The sequence below is a fragment of the Esox lucius genome, chromosome 8 (assembly GCF_011004845.1).
Source record: "Esox lucius isolate fEsoLuc1 chromosome 8, fEsoLuc1.pri, whole genome shotgun sequence".
Taxonomy (NCBI): Eukaryota; Metazoa; Chordata; class Actinopteri; order Esociformes; family Esocidae; genus Esox; species Esox lucius.
The window spans coordinates 26961406-26981079 of record NC_047576.1 but is presented as its reverse complement, the minus strand read 5'-3'; the positions used below and the strand labels follow the sequence as shown (position 1 = coordinate 26981079).

Genomic DNA, 19674 nt, shown 5'->3' with positions numbered 1-19674 from the left:
AGGACCCTGCTAACCTATCGCTGTCATTTTCCACTCTCTGCAACCGGTGTCATCTCACACACACACACACACGCACAGTTGCTTTCATACTACCCGTGATGTGGTTATGTACATGACCCCATGAACATGTATTTTGGCTTTACTTAGAGCATATGATGTTATAACTGTTAGGCCTTCATATGACTCTTATCAATCCATAGGTTTTATCACAGAATTTATCTGCAATACAATCTAAACCTAACTCCACTTGGTTTATTCTGGTTTTGTGTTTGTATGATCACTACCATAGGTGTTTTAATGCAATATTGGTTTTTTATATGGACATTTGGTGTCCACAATCAAATGTGCCGGCAATTATAGGCCATTGTTTTGGCCAACTTGCTACAGTGCATGGTAAAGACCATTGGTCACACACACTGATGTCATTAGATGAGTTAAGCGTGAACGCCTGGCCTTATCTGAAGTCTTTTTAAATTAAGCCTTATTTGTAGCATTTCTATGCTTATAGATGATCCTGAAAAAAATTTTTTGTTACCAAGAAAATAGTTTGTCACATTACTAACCCCTCTTGATGGATGACCATGCGTTATGAAAATGTAGCTTAGCATGTTATTACATGTTCCAAACACTGCAAAACCAACTCATTTTCTTATTCTCCATTAAGTGTTTGCACTAAAAATATTTGTCCATTATTGCAATGCGAATATGAATGGATAGGACAGTGAAATTTGTGTTTGTGTCCATGAAACGTTAGGAAATTGCATAATGTGACATCAGTTGTCTGCATCATGTAACAAAACGTTTTTATGAAACCAAACAGTGCAACAGGAGGGTCCTGTGTGGTGTTGAAATCCTGTGGTGCTAGCGGCAACATAATGGATGTCTGTAACAGCCCAGCCATTTCAGTGTCATTGCACCATTTATTTCTAATATTAGCTCTTGGAAATGAACACTTGCTTAAATTCAGGTAGAAAATAGTATAAATACAGTCTAGCTTTAGCCAAACACTTTATATTGCCTAAGAGTCCGCACTTCGATTGCATCTCGGTTGTTTCATTTCAAATCCATTGTCGTGGCATGCAGAGCCAGAATTATGGAAATTGTGTCAGTGTCCAAATATTTCTGAACCTAACTTCAGTATGACTCACTTCAGGAAATACAATTTAAATAAAACACTCCCTGTCAGTCTTTACCCTTCACTTTGGTGGGAAGTGAGCGTATGGGAACCCCAATAATTTTTGTTGCATAAAATGTGATCCCAACAAATAAAACCTAGATAAACCAACAATGCAACATCAAGGAACGACTCCTACATCTACAGTGGTTCTCTAATGTCATACTCATACCAGGTTTGATGCTGCTGAACGAGAGTATGCTAAATATTTTCACAATATGTAGCATAGCTTTTGCATGACTGAATTTGCATTTGTTGGAATTAGAAGCAGCATCAGAAGCAATATTCAGATTTTATTGTAGGTCACACAGGTACATTACATTGGTGTTAGTATTGGAAGATTGTGTTATTTGAAAAGTGGTATTGGCTTTTCATTTTTCAACTTATATTTCAAAAATATTTTTTTAAGCCACATAATTAGTTGAATGGAGTTCACTTGTCTGCTATTAAGATGTTTTGCCTGATTTCAAGTTAAATACACCTGCCTCTGGGAGCTCTGATGAGACCAAAATAGAGGCTATGTTTGGCGCCAACCTAATACTGAACGTCATCCTGAGAACACCATCCCTACTGCTGATGCGTAGTGGTGTCAGTGGGGAGGCTTCTCAGTGGCGACTATGGGACAGGATTAAGGGAAGGATGAACAGAACTAAATACCTTGTCCTTGTAGAAAACCTGATCTGGAAAACCTGAACTTTTTGTGTTGATCAGTGTTAAACTACTAGTTAAATTGATTTTGATTTTATGTTGTCACACAATAAAATGTGGAAAGGCCCAAGTGTTCTGTAAGAGGCACTGTAAGTATGCTGTAGTTTGTGAGCAAAACATCGATCATGCTGTGGAAAGTGAACTTCAAGGTCCGTGGAAATGATAGGCCTTCCTCCTCTTCATCAGTATCGCCTAAGGACTTGTGTTCAAAATGAACAGACACCAACCATGTTACTGGCATTTCTGTGACTATAGGGCTGATTTTGGAGATCTTGAAGTTGTCAATCATTTTCTTGAATGTCGTGGCGATGCCTTTTCCACGGCAGCCTTTGAAATGTTTTTCATGCCAGGATGACACTGTTGAGAATCCAAACTTTGACGAAGTGTTGTCATTTCATTTGGTGACTGGACCAGAGTTTAATAGTGACAGAAGTTGCACACCCAATATTAAATATAAGTCTCCCTTCTGTCTTGATCATATGAACTTTATTAAGAATATGGCCAGACAAACAATTTGGCAACTCAGATGTGATGTTTCGGTAAATTCACTAAAAAGAGGATAGTCTGATAATGAATGGAAAATTTATGAAAATTAATATATAAAGTTAAATACGCTGTCATCCTTTCTATAAGTGTACACCACACAATGTCTGGATATAAATGTAGTAAAATAGATTTCCGCTAGACTTCAGCAAAACCGCAACAGAGAATTTTCTGGCCAGTATATCCTGACTGCTGGCCAGTATATCCCTAGAAATTAGTTGATTGAACTTTTCCTTATGAATATTTATAGAACATGCACATCTTTATTGGTGTATTGGCTTTAAATCACTCCTGTGTCTATTTACCATTAGAGTTTGCAGTTGCTGCGTGTATGCAAGTGCCCTGTGTGTATAAAATAAGAATTCTGTACAGTATGTCAAAAACCCAGTCTCTCACTATTTTATCTCTTATAGAGTGAGGAGGGTGAATCTTGTTTGTGTGTATGTATGTCTTTCCTCAGCTGCTTGGTGAAATATCCCACACTAAATTCCATTCACCACCACTCTCCCATAGCTTTGTCAGTCAGGCAACACGCACGCGCGCACGCCAACACACAGTCTGGGCCCAAACCCAGTGCTTACAGACAGACAGACATTCTGTTCATTCCTCTTCACTTTCTCAGGCTCTCTGCCCTCTGTCTCCCTCTGTGTTGAACAGGTGGGCCTGCTGTCTCTCTTTCTCTCTGTCTCACACACTAGTCATTCTCACACGCTCACACATGACTTTGTGAGGCAACACTCGCATACGTCATGCATCCGAAGAATGGTACACCATGTCCACCCGCATCTCTGGAGTCATTATCCTCTCCCTTCCTATTGGTGGGCGACCTCAGTGGGTGTGGCTCAGTGAATGTTTGGTTTATAATTGACCTGTCTGTGGTAAATCTAGGCCCATAGTGAGTGAATGCAATACATGTTTTACTGATTTTATGGTTGTTGTGATACTTTTCCTATTTCAGATGATAAGATTGGACTGTTCTTTGAGCATCTATTATTACCTGAGCGTCACAGTCCCTTGCCCCCAGCTGAGCAAAAGGATGGTAGTGCCCTCCCCCCAGCTCCGTGTCTCCTCAATCTGTCAGCTGGTCATAACTAAAACACTGAAGGCCTTATGTGGCATACACACAGACCATCCTAGACAGGAACAGGGAGGGAATGGCTAGTCGTGTTTCAATTACACAAACCTACGCTTTACTCTTCATGGCATCGCTTTCACGTTGCATGTCCATCTAATAGACTTCAGTTATGCCTCCTCTGAAGTGCACGTGCTTGCGTGTTGTTCATGAAAAGCATTTTACTGACTAGGAGACAATAAGATTAATCAGCGTTTTTCCGATTATTATTTGCGTTGTGATCGTTTCGTCGCACAGTTACGAGGGAATTTTATGAGCGAGCGGGGCTCTGCAGTAAGGGACGTGTGCTGAAATGTGTAATCCATACAGTTGGTGATTGAGAGCGTGAAGTGGTAACGTTAGCCCGAAGCCAGCGTCAACTCTTCCCAGTTAAGGAGGTCAATGTTTTTTTTTGGTATCCAAAGCAGTCTGAGACGGTGTCCCACGTGTCCCGCCGGACAGATAAATCAGAAACCCTAACGGGACGATCCGGACACATACGCACACGCGGCTACTAATTATTCCCAAAGATATGTCAACAGGCGTGTCACTTAGTGGTAATGGGGAAATTCTCCGGATGGGAATGTTCCCATGTTAAACTCACGAGGACATGTTGGTCATAAAGCACTTTGTGTTTGAAATCAGGGGATGTTTATAGATGTAGCATTTGCGTCTATAACGTCTCAGGCCCGGATGTGCTCGTTATGGAGTTAGTGCTAGAAGACCATCGCCCGAATCGGTTTAGCCTGTCCGGGACCAGCCTGATTTCACTTCAAACGTGAAGTTAAATAGTGAAGGCAGTAATCATGGCGGTGCCTTGTGACTCCGTTGGTAGAACGTAGTGCTTGCAAACGCTAGGGTTGTGGGTTCAAGTCCCTCTTGTGACCCGTACAGGAAGTTATGAAAATGTAAGTGGCTTTTAAAGGTCTGCTAAATCAGCCTTTCTGAATCCCTTGTCCATGTCTGCTATTTAGCAGTCCACCAGCAGTCTGCTGTTCAGCGGTTGGCACATACAGAGCGTGTTCCATTAGATGCTGTAGCTTTCATATGGTTGGAGCTATTAGCTTTAATGATCCCGTTAGATTAAAAGTATGACTTTCCCCATACAACTCTCGCCAGCCTTGTAGAAAAAGGAACTTTGTCAAAGTCATAGTTGAAAGCAATGCGTCTTCACTACACACACTTGATTACTGTATCTTCCTGATGTCGTTCTGATTAATTCAGTCACTTCAAATCACTGGTCTAAACTTTAACGCAGCCGTAAGATGTCAATTTACTTTGCCACTTTAATGTGCGTTTGAAAAGTATTTTAAGTAAAACGTGATTGTGCAACTGTTTTTACCCAAGCGTTCCCCAGAGGAAGAAGGCATAGCTTTGTTTGTCCCTGGCACAACTTTGTGAAAGGCTATGCTAAATAGCTCCAACACAAAATGTTGTCCTCATAGCTGAACCCACAAGGCTGGATATACCAGGATACCTCTGGTTGGCATTGCCATAATAAATTCACATTCCAACATGTGCAGTGAAAAAAAAGACTCTAAACTACATCCACCTGCTCAGAGAACTGCCAACGTTTTTACGGTGTTCGGTTCCGGGTCCGGTACCCAGATTGTGTTTCTGTATGTCTGTTGTACTTCGCAGAGCCCCAGTAAGCTGCTCCAAAAACATCTTGGCCAGTCCCTCAGTCAGTCAGTCAGTCACAAAGCAGTTCACTGGCATCCATCTCTTCTCTCTCTATCCCCCAGCCCCGTCCTTCGCTCCACAGTGCTGTAACGCTACACCCTCTTCATCCCCTGCATGTCTTCACAGAGCGAAGTGTTACCATAATAATCATGGGGGTTTGGCATTTGTGTGGGAAAAGAGCACAGACTCCTCCGATTGCCTGGCATGTTATTGAGTCTCTCTCTCTCCCCTGTCACATGCGTGGACACCTGCGGTCCCATTAGGGATAGGAAATGGGCTGTGTGAGGAGGACGAAGAAGGAATGGGGTGTCAAGAGCTTCTGGGGTCTAGGCAGGTGTCTTGAAGGTCTGAGGGCTGATACAGGGGCAGGCTCTGTCCGTGGGCTCTAACCTCCTCAGGCAGTGAGTCCCTCTGTAGGATCCACTAGGTTTGAGATGGGCCTCTGAGAGTAGACTGGCTTTACCCCAACCTGGTTGGTATGTCACAGGACCGGTATGGGGTCTCTCACCGCTAAAAGGCCTTTTGGGCCACCTTAAGGAATGTCTTTACTCTCTCAGAAGAGTTGGGTAGCCTTCCACACACACTTGTACCTTCTCAAACTCCTCACTAACTCATTCACACTCAATAGGTTGCTAATTTAGTCCCACTAGTAACACCTACTAGTCAATCCACAGCCTGCCTTCTGTCCTCCCCAATTCCTATCTCCTCTCGGTCTCTCCCCCCTGCCCATTTTTCTTGCCGTCTCCCTCCCCTCTCTGTTCAGTGGGAGTGATGATATTTTCTTAATGAATTGGTTGGCGGCTGCTCTGGGGCCAGCTGGGCATGGCTAGAGGGACAGCTCTCCTCCATCCCCTTGTCTCCTCCTTTCCCCATCCTGTCCAGTGCCGTGTTCAGCTGGTGGGGAGGCTAGGGACCAGCCCCCAGCAGGTTGCTGCAGCTCCCACAGGCCTTGGCTCCAGCCGTGGGGAAACCCAACCCTCTAATCTCCTCTTGCTCTGATTTCTCTCCGGCCAACTTTCCATTTTAGTTTTGCAGGCTGCAGAGCTGGACAGGACACCCAGACCCCTGGCTATTCTGGGCCTCCAGAGTTATCCAGCCAGTGGTTCCCACTTTCCCCTCTCTCCCTCCCTCCGCTTTCTCCCTTGAGGGCAGTTAGGTTTTCTCCATCCTCCTGTGCCCCCCAACTATGTGGCTGTGTGCTTCGATTCACGATCGGCATGCAAGCGGGACAGTGGCCCCTGTCCTGAGCCCCAGCATCCGCCACCTGCTTGGATGGAACACATTTTAGTGGACACACACACACACACGCCTTTCCACCACTCCATCCCCACAGGCGTGCCTGTCAAAACCGATGAGTTTCAGATCTGCAGGTATAATGGGTTCTTCAACGGAGCAGCACGATTGGCAGGCTCAAACTCAATGCCTCCTCCTTCCTGACTCGACCCCCTGTCATTGAACTCGCCTGTTTCGTTTGTCCATTGCTGCCACCCCGCCCCTCCCTCTGTCAGTCCCCCGGCTTGCCCCGGGCCCTGGCTTTGTTTGTGCTTTTAAAATGGATGATTGTTTGTGTTGGTCAGTCAGGCTTGTGTTGTTAAAGGGCTTTAAGATAACTGCTAATTCCACTGGGCCTGTATTGATTAGCTGTGCTCCGCGGTGGTGGGGGTTGGTTTATAGCCCGGGCGGAACGCGTTTTCTCACCCCCCCCTGTCTCTCTCTCTGTCTTTCACCCCTCCCTTCACTTCTTCCCCTCCTGCCCCCCATCATCTTTCTCATGCTCTCTCTCCCGCTTTCTCCCTGACACCCACGCACGCTCCTCATCTCGATGGGGTCTCTCTCGCTCTGAATAATTAATGCTTAGCCTATTTAATTAGTGAGATTTGCTCTGAACAGAGGCAGAGTAATTGAGTCATCTGTGTGTGTGTGTGTGTGTGTGTGTGTGTGTGTGTGTCAGTGTAAACATACTAGCACAGCGATGGCAGCATTGAGTAACTGTGTAAATAGTCTTGAGGAGTTGTAGAGGAAGTGCCCCAGCCAATCCACAGCTCTGCATCGTCCCCCAAAAGGGCAGGTGTCATGCTGTGGGTGTCATCATCTGCAAAGAGTAGGCGTTTTGAAATGTGGACACTAACACCAGGGGCTGAGGATATGTTATTAAGTGTTGGCCAGTTAGTTCAGTGTTAATATTGAAGAGCCCAGGGCTGAGATTCCAACCCTGACCAAGGCCCACACCACTGGTTAAATGATTTGGTTCTCCTCATGCCTGTTCTGATGCTGCATGTGTTGCATTGATCTGATTATGTTGTCCCCCCCCAACCACTTTCGATAACTTTGTAGAACAGTCCTGTGTGCCAAATCGACAATAAAATAAGCGTAAATGTTTTTCTTATTTTGGTGGACATATTTATCAGAGTGTGTAGGTTGCAAATCTTAGAGTATTACAATGTTTTGATATATCTGATTTGGCTTTTACTCTAGACAGTTTGCTTATTAAGGATGTTGAACACTTTTACGTTTATCATGCTAGAGCAAATCTGAAAGGGGCCGCTGAAAATGTTTGTCTCATCACAGTGATATTTTAGCTTAGGTCCCACGTTTTTTGGGGATTTGAGCAATATACTGTGTCACTTGTTACTAGCAATTTATTCTTTAGGAAATATCTCACAGCATACTAATATTTGCCTTGTTCTTGGATTGTGGGGATGGGGTTTGCTGGTATGAAATCTGAGTGGCTGGTGAACCAAAATGTTTGTTAGGGCCCCTGATCATAACACTACTAGAGATGTTGGTGATTGTTGTGCACAAGCATTGGTGGTTACATCCTGGTTAGATGTATAAGGCTACAGACAAGATGATGTGTCAGCATCCATGTCCAGTCCAAAGAACTGCTTTCATCACGCTGATCTTTTCAATTAGTGACGTATCATGCTGGTCTTTACAATTAGTAATGTGTCTCTCAGGTCTTTACAACTCGTGATGTCTCTCGCAGGTCTTTACAACTCGTGATGTCTCTCGCAGGTCTTTACAGCTCGTGATGTCTCGCAGGTCTTTACAACTCGTGATGTCTCTCGCAGGTCTTTACAACTCGTGATGTCTCTCGCAGGTCTTTACAACTCGTGATGTCTCTCGCAGGTCTTTACAACTCGTGATGTCTCTCGCAGGTCTTTACAACTCGTGATGTCTCTCGCAGGTCTTTACAGTTCGTGATGTCTCTCGCAGGTCTTTACAGTTCGTGATGTCTCTCGCAGGTCTTTACAGTTCGTGATGTCTCTCGCAGGTCTTTACAAGGGAAACAGGAAGCCAATAAGGGCCACAATAAGAATCCGTAGAGGTGCAATACTTTTACCATCTGCCCTTTAAAAACAAAACAAATGTATTTGTTCTTTAAAAATAAGTTTCCTGTTAACCAGTTACTCATTCTTGTTAATTAGTATGAAATATATTTCCCATTTGTCTTAAGGAAATGTCTGTTGTTTCGTGTTTATTTTATACAGTCTTTTTTTGACTAAGACATAATGAGTTGCTGTTGTCATATTTATAAAATGTTTGCATTACCCAGGCAACCTTTAAGAATAGATTTGCGATAACCGTTGCTTTGCATAATAATTTTTTAAAAGAAATATAATCATTTTGGATTGGGCGCATTTGTCAAAATATTGTTTTACATAATGTACTGTATGTGCATGTTGGCTTCCACAGTAGGATCTCGAGCTTCAAAGGCACTTTCATACTTACAGGGTCCTCACACCTTCAAATATATTGGCAAGGGGGAAACATTTGCACAAATGTGCAAGTCAAAATAATAGTGAAGAGCCCACGAGTAAACTATTTTGTATCTAGCTAGCGCCTTCATCTGTCAGAAAATGGTAGGGGCTGTTATGTTTTTATCTAGCTATTTCTAATGCGTATCTTCTGATGAATATAGGTTAGAACAACGATCGCAGACCATGACAGTGTGAAACTGTGCCCAACTGACGCAAAGTCCCGTGCACTTCAGACACCACCCACTTACTACCTTCTAACGCAGGAGCACGTCAGACACCACCCACTTACTACCTTCTAACGCAGGAGCACGTCAGACACCACCCACTTACTACCTTCTAACGCAGGAGCACGTCAGACACCACCCACTTACTACCTTCTAACGCAGGAGCACGTCAGACACCACCCACTTACTACCTTCTCACGTAGGAGCACTTCATGTTGCTGTCTGCCACCGGTGTAAAATCTATCTATCGCAGAAATAGGTGTCACGGCCAGCGGTTGCCTCTTTTTGTTTTGTTTAATGGAAGCCCCTTAACAGTTAATTTCTAGGTGTTTTACTTGAGACGCCCTCTGCTGGTGGATTTGCAGGAAGAGCTGTGGTTCAAGTAAAAGGAGAATACTGTCAGATAAGCCATAATTTGAATTAAGGAATTACCCTACTGATACAGCGCATATACTGTTTGAGCATATAGAGAGAAAAAACTTAAGTATATATTCTTCATATTCACTGGGTTTCTTGAGGAATACATTTTAGCGTGTGCACATGTGCGCCGTACTTGTATTTCTGCCAGTGGCCTGTAGAGAGGGCTCTGCATGTAGACAGGACCAGGCCCAGTGACCTTATTAGTGGCAACAGAGGATGCCACTAATCTACGAGCCTAATTGTTGACATTTTCAGTCTGATTGACTGGAGGTGTGAGATTCATGTTGCAGTTGTCCTCTCCCCTTGATGTCAGTGAGCCTGTAAGGTAATCGGGCAGGAGCACGACAGGATGTAGGCTTTAGGCCCTCAAAGGCCAGAGAATAGGAGCTGAACCACGTTCTAGCCGGCTCCTCTCTGTTACAGTAGTGTGTTCTGTGTCTGTGGGCTTTCAAGGGGACAGGCCAGAAGGAGGGAGGGAGTCTAAATGGCACCAGGGTGACCCCCCCCCCCCCCCCCAACCCCTTACTGACCCTGTGTACATTCTGGATGGGGGACCCATCACACCTGTCCTACCCTTGTCTCCAGACAGCTGGGCGCCTGCTTCTTAATCATTCGTACAGTACGCACACCCACAAGCGCTAACTAATACACAAACATGCTCACACACACACTTTGCAACCGCTCACTTCATTTCGTGCTAAAATACATCTGAAATCCAGTTTTTAGATACTCGGCGGCCCGCGCACTGCTGTGTCCGAGGAGAGTACGAGACTGGGGGGATGGAGAAGGGGGTGGGGGGGAGAGTGACTGTGAGAGAGAGTACAGTATTGATTTGGGGCAGTTCATTTTGTGCTGTCCCCGGTGAGTTGCTCTGTGGGAAATAGCTAGTTTGTCTCCTGTCACTGTGGCTTCGCAGTTAAAGAGAAAAAAAAATTTTAGGGGAAAGAAAGCCGCTTGTCTCTATAGACCAAAGCATCAACATCACAGGGACCTGAGGAATCACTGGGGAGACCTCTAACAGACCAAGGTGTGTGTGTGTGTGTGTGTGTGTGTGTGTGTGTGTGTGTGTGTGTGTGTGTGTGTGTGTGTGTGTGTGTGTGTGTGTGTGTGTGTGTGTGTGTGTGTGTGTGTGTGTGTGTGTGTGTGTGTGTGTGTGTGTGTGTGTGTGTGTGTGTGTGTGTGTGTGTGTGTGTGGTAGTGGAGAAGGTTGTATTGATCATTGGCCGTTTACTGTCCCTCGTTCCCTAGTGAATCACGCGGCGGGAAGTGGTTAATTTGTCTCCTGTCCGGGGGGCTTAGACACACTGTGGGTGTGGGGTCATTTGTCTTCTGCCCTGGGTGGGTCGCAGCTGTTAAACGCTTCGCTCAGTCTTTGTGGTGACACCGTGTTGTCATTGATTACTCTGTGCCATGACAATGTGTATTGATTATATACTATAGATATTGAGTTGAAGGAAAATAAAAAAAAAAATAAACAAGAAAGAAGAATTGTACTTATTTTCGTTTGAGCCAGCCGAAAGACTATTCAGAACGTACAAAGTTTTTGGAAATACTTTACTGCATGTCAGTTAGTGTCAAGTGTAATATTGTTTTTAGCCATAACCAATTATTACCCTGTAGCCTTCCTCCCCTGTGGTGAACTAGGAATAAAGTAATTTCAAGTTACCTTGATTTAACCAAATTCTTAAACTATTTGATTAGTGTTTTCTGGGGTGTTTACATTAGCCGAGACATTCAGTGCTAGGCTTTGTCAAAAATACTGTTGACTGGCCTATTGTGGCTTGATTGTGCACTGACAGCATCTCACCAATGCCCCAGGGATAACACACTGACCCAAGGCTGCAAAACGGGGCCCTTGAACACCGTCAATCAGCTGCCTTTGAACACAACTTTGCTGGCACCCCCTGAAGAGGCCCACCTGTCCCAAATTAGGCCTCATCAGGAGGAATATAAATGGACCCCAGAAAAGCAGCTATGGGCAAGAGAGAACGAAGAAGGGGAATAAGTGGGTGATGAAGTACCTACAGAACTGCCTCCGTGACACCTTCAGATGCCAATTCACCAGTGGTTATGTTCTCCTGCTATTTTCACAAGTAATGGCCCTGAACACTGTTCCTCATGCCACTATATAGGTGAACCTTGCACGCATCCACACTGAATAATGTCTTCCTGGCTTTCTAACCTAAGGATACATATGGGACATTTACACTTGTAAGGCGCACATGTGCTCCAAAAGTGATTTCAATCAAATAGAAAAACCTGTGGAGAAGTGAAACATTTACACATTTACAGTAAAGTAAAAGTTTTGGCCAGGAGTGTTTATTATTTTTTTTTTTGGAAGCCTCTCAAGAATACGTGGTGGTGCAAGAACAGCCTGACCTGAATAAAGGTGTTTTGGATAGGGGAGAAGAGTGGCTTCAGCGTGGATTAATGAGTCCTATTATGGACAGGCTTGGGAATGAATGCCCAAGCTCTTTTTAGGACCACCGGGCTTATGTCAAGTCAAGTTTGGATTTGATAAGTGTGATATGTTAGTCGTACCCCGTAGCTCAGTCCTTGGAATGTTTACAGCCTAGTTCTATTAAGCATGACCATAAATCCTAGGTGACGCTTACGCACCAAACTGTCATATGGCTGGGCGGTACACTAGCAAGTAAAACAGTGATCTATATATAAACACACACACGCGCGCACACACACCAGTTTAAGGGCAGGCCAGTGTGAGTAGTGTTATCCAAGCCTCTGGGAGCAGTATTACATAGCCCGGTTGGCCCTGACTGACTAGCTGTTTACAAGACATCTTCAGCCTCCTACTGAGAAACGCATCCTGTTTACGACCAGTGTATGTTCATCAGGGGCCGCTGAGATGCCTGTGTTCGGTGTCTTGTGCAGTTGGTCCTGTTCACCATTTTTACTGATCTGTCTGCCAGTTAGTTATATAGTTATTTCCACAGGTCCATGCCTGTCTCCCTGGCTAAACTAAACCCAAGTGCTGTCAGTTTATTGCCAGAGCTCCAATTGGTTAAGGTCCACCTACCTGTAGGGCATCACGGAAGGTTTATGAGGCAACTTCTGAGTTGCTGACTCCAGCGCAGACAAAAGGCAGGTCTTCTTATTTTAACAATTGTTTTTGTGTATTTTATTTCAAGACCCAATATTTGTATATAGACAAGACTGCTCTAAAATGCATTTGTTGTTCTGATGCAGGCAGCTGGCAATTTTAGTTTCATTAAGATGCTTAGTGTAGGTTTTGACTAAAGGTGTGTTTTTAACACTACAGTTAATTTAGGATGATTGTGAAGACAATCCATCAAGCCTCTAAACTATTGAGGAACGTCTCATTGACATATTCCATATTTAGCAATTCTCATTTTTGTAGCTTCCCTCTGTATCTTTTTTAAATGTATTTTCTGGACACTGTTTCCCTCAGTCCTTTCTGCCATAACCTTGATGTTTTTGTTTGGTTTCAAAATGACACTACACTTGAGGTCTGAGGAACAACAGTTTCCATACAACAGAGATCTATACTGCACAACTCTTTAAGGAAGGTAATCTTTATTATTTTTTTCCAAGTAGCAATAAATTGACTGACATTTCTATTCCATGGTGATACCATTTAGGAGCTGATGTTAATAAGTAATAATGAAAGAAGACTTGTCAGCTGCTAGCAGTGTGAGAGCTTGTCCTCAGTTTAGTTTTGAATTTGTGTACAAATATTAGTGTATTTAGTACAGCTTCCCACAACATTTCTGTGAAAAACAATGCAAGTTCAGTCATGTTCTCCATTTTTGATAACTGCTGAATTAGAAATAAAACCAACACACACAAAATAACAAATGGTGAACAAACGAAACATTTATAATGAAATGACTTTATTTATTTTAATGCCAGACACACTTAGGTAGCTGACCCCTGCTCCAGATCAATGCCATCTTACCCCTCATCCCCCCCAGTCACAAAACAAGTCCAGGCCCCCCTGTCTATTTTCGAGACCATAACACCCCCCCCCCCCCCCCCAAAGTTTGTAATGTCCAACTTGCAGCGCTGCATCTCCAGTTACCACGATGACAGGGGCTCTTTCACTAAGGCAACACTCCTTGGACTGGCTCAGCCCTAGTTCTGCCCTCCCTTACTTTGTTTATCGTCACTCATTTCAATGTGTGCATTGGAGGACTTGATTGATGGTTCCAAAGTCAGTCGAACTGGTCACTATTCTAGTCACCATAACCTCATCTGATGTGTCCTGCTGTCCTTCTATCTGTGACTGTTCTTACAGATCTGGAGGAAGAGCTGAGCTTAGTGCTGTACAGTATCATTTTATCAGTTTATCATTTTACAGTACTACGGTCATTGCTGTGACTTTGGAATACTTTTCCCATCGTGCAAGTGTGTGTGCGTGTCTGCCAGTGGTGGTGCAGCGGTGCCCATGCGTCCGGAGCAGATGCCCGCTTCTTCAGGCGATGCTCAGCAGTTTGGAGTGGTCCGTGGCAGGTCCAGCCCTGCCCAGAGGGACCAATTAGAACCCAGCAGCTGCACGCACAAACACACACACACACACACACACACACGACCACACCACATGTAGCCACACACACACACCACACGCGGCCACAAACACACACACGCGACCACACCACATTTAGCCACACGCGGCCGCACACACACACACACACACTACACGTGGCCGCACATACACACTACACGCGGCCACACCACATGTAGCCACACACACACCACACTACACGCGGCCGCACACACACACACAACACGCGGCCGCACACACACACGCGGCCACACCACATGCAGCCACACACACACACACACTACACACGGCCGCACACACACACACACACTACACGCGGCCGCACACACACACACTACACGCAGTCACACACACGCACACACCACGCGCAGCCTCACACACACTACACGCGGTCACACACACACACACACACACACCATGCACAGCCTCACACACACACACCACGCGCAGCCAGACACACACCACACGCGGACACACACACACACCACATGCGGACACAGCGAGGGTTGTGAGATAAAGCGAGACCGGGGCGGGGTGTGAGTGAGAGATTGAAGAAAGGAGAGATCCAAATGCATGTGTGTGAGAGTAGACTGAGTAGACGGAGAGATGACAGAATGATGAGACTACGGAGGATGGAGGAAGTAAAGGAGTGAAGAGAGAGATGGATGACTAGAAAGCTGGGAATGAGTGATAGGTTCGGAGGGAGGGGTGAGGGGGTGTTTATTAGGTTTGCGTTTTCGGAGCACCTGCTTGACATCAAAAGGGCTGGAAAGGAGAGAGTGGCATTCTCCCCTCTTCTCCCACCAAATTAGCACCAGGACTCACTGAGAGGCCTCACTGTCCTCCTGTCACATGGCCTGATATCACCTCTGAACCGTCACATCTGACCTCTGTAAATTTAGCCCTCTGGGCCATCCAGCTACTATGCCAACCTTTACGCTAACAGCTATAGTTGGGGGGCCTAGCTTAGCATAAGGTAGCAATAATAAGTTTAAAAGGTCATGGTGGGAGTACACACATCTATTCTGCATCTGTGGTTCGTCAGTCAGCCAAGGGAGAAAGAAACACACATACTCAACCAAATGCACTTTGCTCACTCGCTCTTGTATCTGCCCTCTCTGCCTCCTTCTCTCTCACACGCACTCACACTCTTTCCTTGAGCCAGTCCTCTGGGACTCGGCGTGTAGCTCAGAGCTCTTGACATGTATCAGATAGGGTTCCCATGGTGTCCTCCGGGGGGCCGCGCTTAACCTTGGCGTGTCCCTTACACATGCCCTAATGGGTCCCATCGCACTGTTACATGGAGGTAGTCACTGGAGACTGTGTCTTACTATGTCCAATGGAGAAGTCGACCCCCTTCAACGCTCCGAGTTGTTTAGGAAACTCAGCCACTATGTTGTTTACTCCCATCTGCATCGTTTCAGCGAGTCCACCTGTTAAATGGAAAATGTCTAAGGCTTTTCTCTTCCAAGCAAGGTCTTATCCCCCGCAAGGTCTGTTTGATTGACAGCCAGATGATGCCCTTTGACCCCTCAACGCGTTAACATTTCATTTGTGGCTGTAAACTGACCTGTTGGGCGATTTTGCTCATTGCAACCAAGAACAGCAGCGCTAGTCTCAAATGGCCTGACAGGGTTAGAGGTCAGGGTCAAGTCTCAGGTTTCCTTTCAAATTCATTGTACTAAAGACTTACTTTCTTAACTGTACATGTATTAACTGAGTCTTTAATGTATAGGTGTTAAATCCTTGTGTGCGGACACTTTTTTGAGTAACGGAACGGTAAACCTCATCACCGTCCCCCTTGGCAGGCAGGCAGGCAAGTGCGTGTCTGACAAGTATGTTTCTTGCTCAAAGCCTCCTTCGAACGGTCTGTCCCATGGATAAAGAGCCTACTCCCTTCTGTAAGGATTTGAACAGTGAAGCTAACATTGAAAATGTCTTTCTAGACCACAGGTTCCCAAACTAGAGGTCGCAACCCCATGTGGGGTCTTTTGAGATGAAAATGGTGTCGGGGGAGAATGTTTTTACAATTGACTCTTATAGGCTCAAAAGAAATACTGATTATGTAATTTTTCTTCACTTGGTTGGAGACACGAGAATTTGTAGATATCGAAATGGGGTCATCGTTCAAAATAGTCTGGGAACCCCTGCTCTAGACTCATTGGATTTGGATCTAATTTTACAATGCTAACTTCACTGTTCAAATACTTATGAAGCATACACACAGTGGGGAGAAGTATTTGATACACTGACGATTTTGCAGGTTTTCCCACTTACAAAGCATGTAGAGGTCTGTAATTTTATCATAGGTTCTAAAACAAAAATCCAGAAAATCACATTGTATGATTTTTAAGTAATTAATTGGCATTTTATTGCATGGCATAAGTATTTGATACATCAGAAAAGCAGAACTTTAATATTTGGTACAGAAAACTTAGTGCAATTACAGAGATCATACGTTGCTTCTTACGGAGCCACTCCTTAATTGCCCTGGCTGTGTGTTTCGGGTTGTTGTCATGCTGGAAGACCCAGCCACGACCCATCTTCAATGCTCTTACTGAGGGAAGGAGGTTGTCGGCCAAGATCTCGCGATACATGGCCCCATCTATCCTCCCCTCAATACAGTGCAGTCGTCCTGTCCCCTTTGCAGAAAAGCATCCCCAAAGAATGATGTTTCCACCTCCATGCTTCACGGTTTGGATGCGAGTGGAGTTTAGACCAAAAAGCTCTATTTCTGTCTCATCAGACCACATGACCTTCTCCCATTCCTCCTCTGGATCATCCAGATGGTCATTGGCATAGTGTGTTACTAATGGTTTTCTTTGAGACTGTGGTCCCAGCTCTCTTCAGGTCATTGACCAGGTGCTGCTGTGTAGTTCTGGGCTGATCCCTCACCTTCCTCATGATCATTGATGCCCCGTGAGGTGAGATCTTGCATGGAGCCCCAGACCGAGGCAGATTGACCGTCAGCTTGAACTTCTTCCATTTTCTAATAATTGCGCCAACGGTTGTTGCCTTCTCATCAAGCTGCTTGCCTATTGTCCTGTAGCTCATCCCAGCCTTGTGCAGGTCTACAATTTTATCCCTGATGTCCTTCCACATCTCTCTGGTCTTGGCCATTGTGGAGAGGTTGGAGTCTGTTTGATTGAGTGTGTGGACAGGTGTCTTTTATACAGGTAACGGGTTCAATCAGGTGCAGTTAATACAGGTAATGAGTGGAGAACAGTAGGGCTTCTTAAAAAAAACTAACAGGTCTGTGAGAGCTGGAATTCTTACTGGTTGGTAGGTGATCAAATACATAGGTCATGCAATAAAATGCTAATTAATTATTGAAAAATCATACAATGTGATATTCTGGATTTTATTTTAAAATTCCGTCTCTCACAGTTGAAGTGTACCTATGATAAAAAAATTACAGACCTCTACATGCTTTGTATGTATGAAACACTGCCGATTTTGCAGGTTATCCAATACTTGTTCTCCCCACTGTATGTAGTGCCATAACTAGGACTTTCTTTAAGTCGTCTGGCTTATTCACAGAATGACAGTTAGCGTGAGAGATGGTGGAGAATGGGAAAACAAGCAGAGACCTCGGAGAGGGAAAGGTGTTACTCTAACTTGAAGTGGTGGGGGGCTGTTACCCTAACCCTCCTGGAGTGGGGGGGGGGGGGGGGGTACATGTCAGTTTGGCCCTGGAAGAATTCCCCCGGCATGGGTCAGGCCAGAGGGGTCAGGAGGTGTTGGTTACAGACCATGGCTTCCCACACATACGATGATGGCTTTGCGGCGATGACTGACGAGGCCCTGAGGGCCACACACAAATAGCCCCCTCGGGCGACACTAGAGTCCCTACCCGTGGCAACTGCAACGTTCACCCAACCCCGGTGACATCAGCGTCAAACCAGGCGAGTCTGTGGCACGCTCTCCCCTTGGCTCTGTCAGTACACCTCTCCCGTCCCTCCTTCTCAAATGCCCTCGGAGGACGCTCATTAGAACCCTTCCTCAATGACGGACCCCAATTGGACACCCCTCCCCCTCACACTCGACGACAGGACGGTTCTGGTCATATTGACCGCTTTGGTCTTGGTTCTATATGCGGTTTGGTGTACGGGCCTCAACTCTTCAGTGTTGTTCGCCTCGATCGTGTTGACAATTGCGGTTTGAATAGTATGATTGCAAAAGATTAGATCGGTTCTTTTCACTATATGTACTCTGTGAGTTACAATATTCTGTTTTTTATTTTGTAATATTGTCGGAGTGTGAACGGGATTCCTTTTGCTCCGATTTGGTTTGAAACAGGGTATTTGTGTTACTTAGTTAAAAAGAGTTCCAGATCCAAATCGATGACTCTAAGTCAGTGTTAGGGTTTGGAACTTGAGTGAACCATTTCAGTATCGTCCTTTTTGCTGGTAAAACCTACTAGTGTCTGTCTCTCCATATGCTGTCAAAACAACAACCAGGGATTTGGGACACTGGCCAGCCGGGCCAGTAGACTCACATTTGGGTCCAAAATATTTGTTCTGGAAAGACTAAATGTAGTTGGACACATTTTCTGCTGGCTTTATATTAATGTTGTGATGTGTTTGTGCTGCAGCTGAGTGCCAACAGAATAGCATGCCCAGACAGGAGGCGTTTAGGAAACACTTGGTCCCAGTTTGAACCATGAATCTGGCCATCGTCTCTTGGCCACTCTCTGGTTGTTGTTTTTTTCGGTTAATGAGTGCATCAAGGTCAGACACACACCCACTCAATAACACTCACTCATTAACAAACTCTCTCATGCACACATGTGCATGCACACCATCACACACCCTGTCTAACCCCTGACAGCAGGTCTGGGACCTGTGAATCCTGTATCATGTGTGCACTGGAACTGTCAATCAAAACAGAGGGCAGAGCTAGCTTCTCTTTCTATCTCAAATCAAAAGGCCTTATACATTGCCAAAGCAAACAGACTCCTAAATAACAAGAACAGTCGAAATACTCTGTTAATAATAATTTGCAGGAAAATACTTTAAGAAATGAACACTATGAAAGACGCAAGTTGTAATATTCGTTGTTCCCCTGACTGTTTCAATGTGTCTGAGGGAGAATACAGTACAACTACTGCAGTTAATACGTCACAAACGTTGAGTTTCTATTAATTGATAGTGGATTTTATACTCACCTCTTTTCCCTTGTGCATTTAAGTATTTGTTTAGAATTTTGAGGGAGAACACTTTCCGTGAGTCTGTATCGTTTTCTCTGTTTAGTAGAAAATGCATCTCTCTTAACGTTCCCTGAGGACAGAGGAAGCACAGCCTTTCTTGCTGGTTAGTCAGGTCTGCCTCACTAAGTCTTTACACAGAAAACGCCCCCATCAGTCACAGTGGTCAGATAGTTTGCCACCATGTACTTTGATCTTTTCCTGTGTTTTTCCACTAGTTAACATTTCACATGACTTTGCTTCATTTTTGGGTAGATTGTCCAAGTGCTGTTTTTAAGGTTTTAGTTTGTGTTGGAGAAGG

The 19674-nt window shown here is 44.9% G+C and overlaps 1 protein-coding gene and 1 long non-coding RNA gene across 2 annotated transcripts in view; one reads left to right on the top strand and one right to left on the bottom strand.

The window, feature by feature from the left end:
* The window catches only part of zc3h3 (zinc finger CCCH-type containing 3), a 61760-nt gene that overhangs the window by 7642 nt on the left and 34444 nt on the right, over positions 1 to 19674 (top strand). The window lies entirely within an intron of this gene.
* Positions 13897 to 19430, bottom strand: LOC109616058. The gene is made up of 3 exons (XR_002197108.2): positions 19335 to 19430; positions 15499 to 15600; positions 13897 to 14123 (listed from the first exon to the last, which is right to left on the bottom strand). It is a non-coding gene; the product is annotated as an uncharacterized LOC109616058 (long non-coding RNA).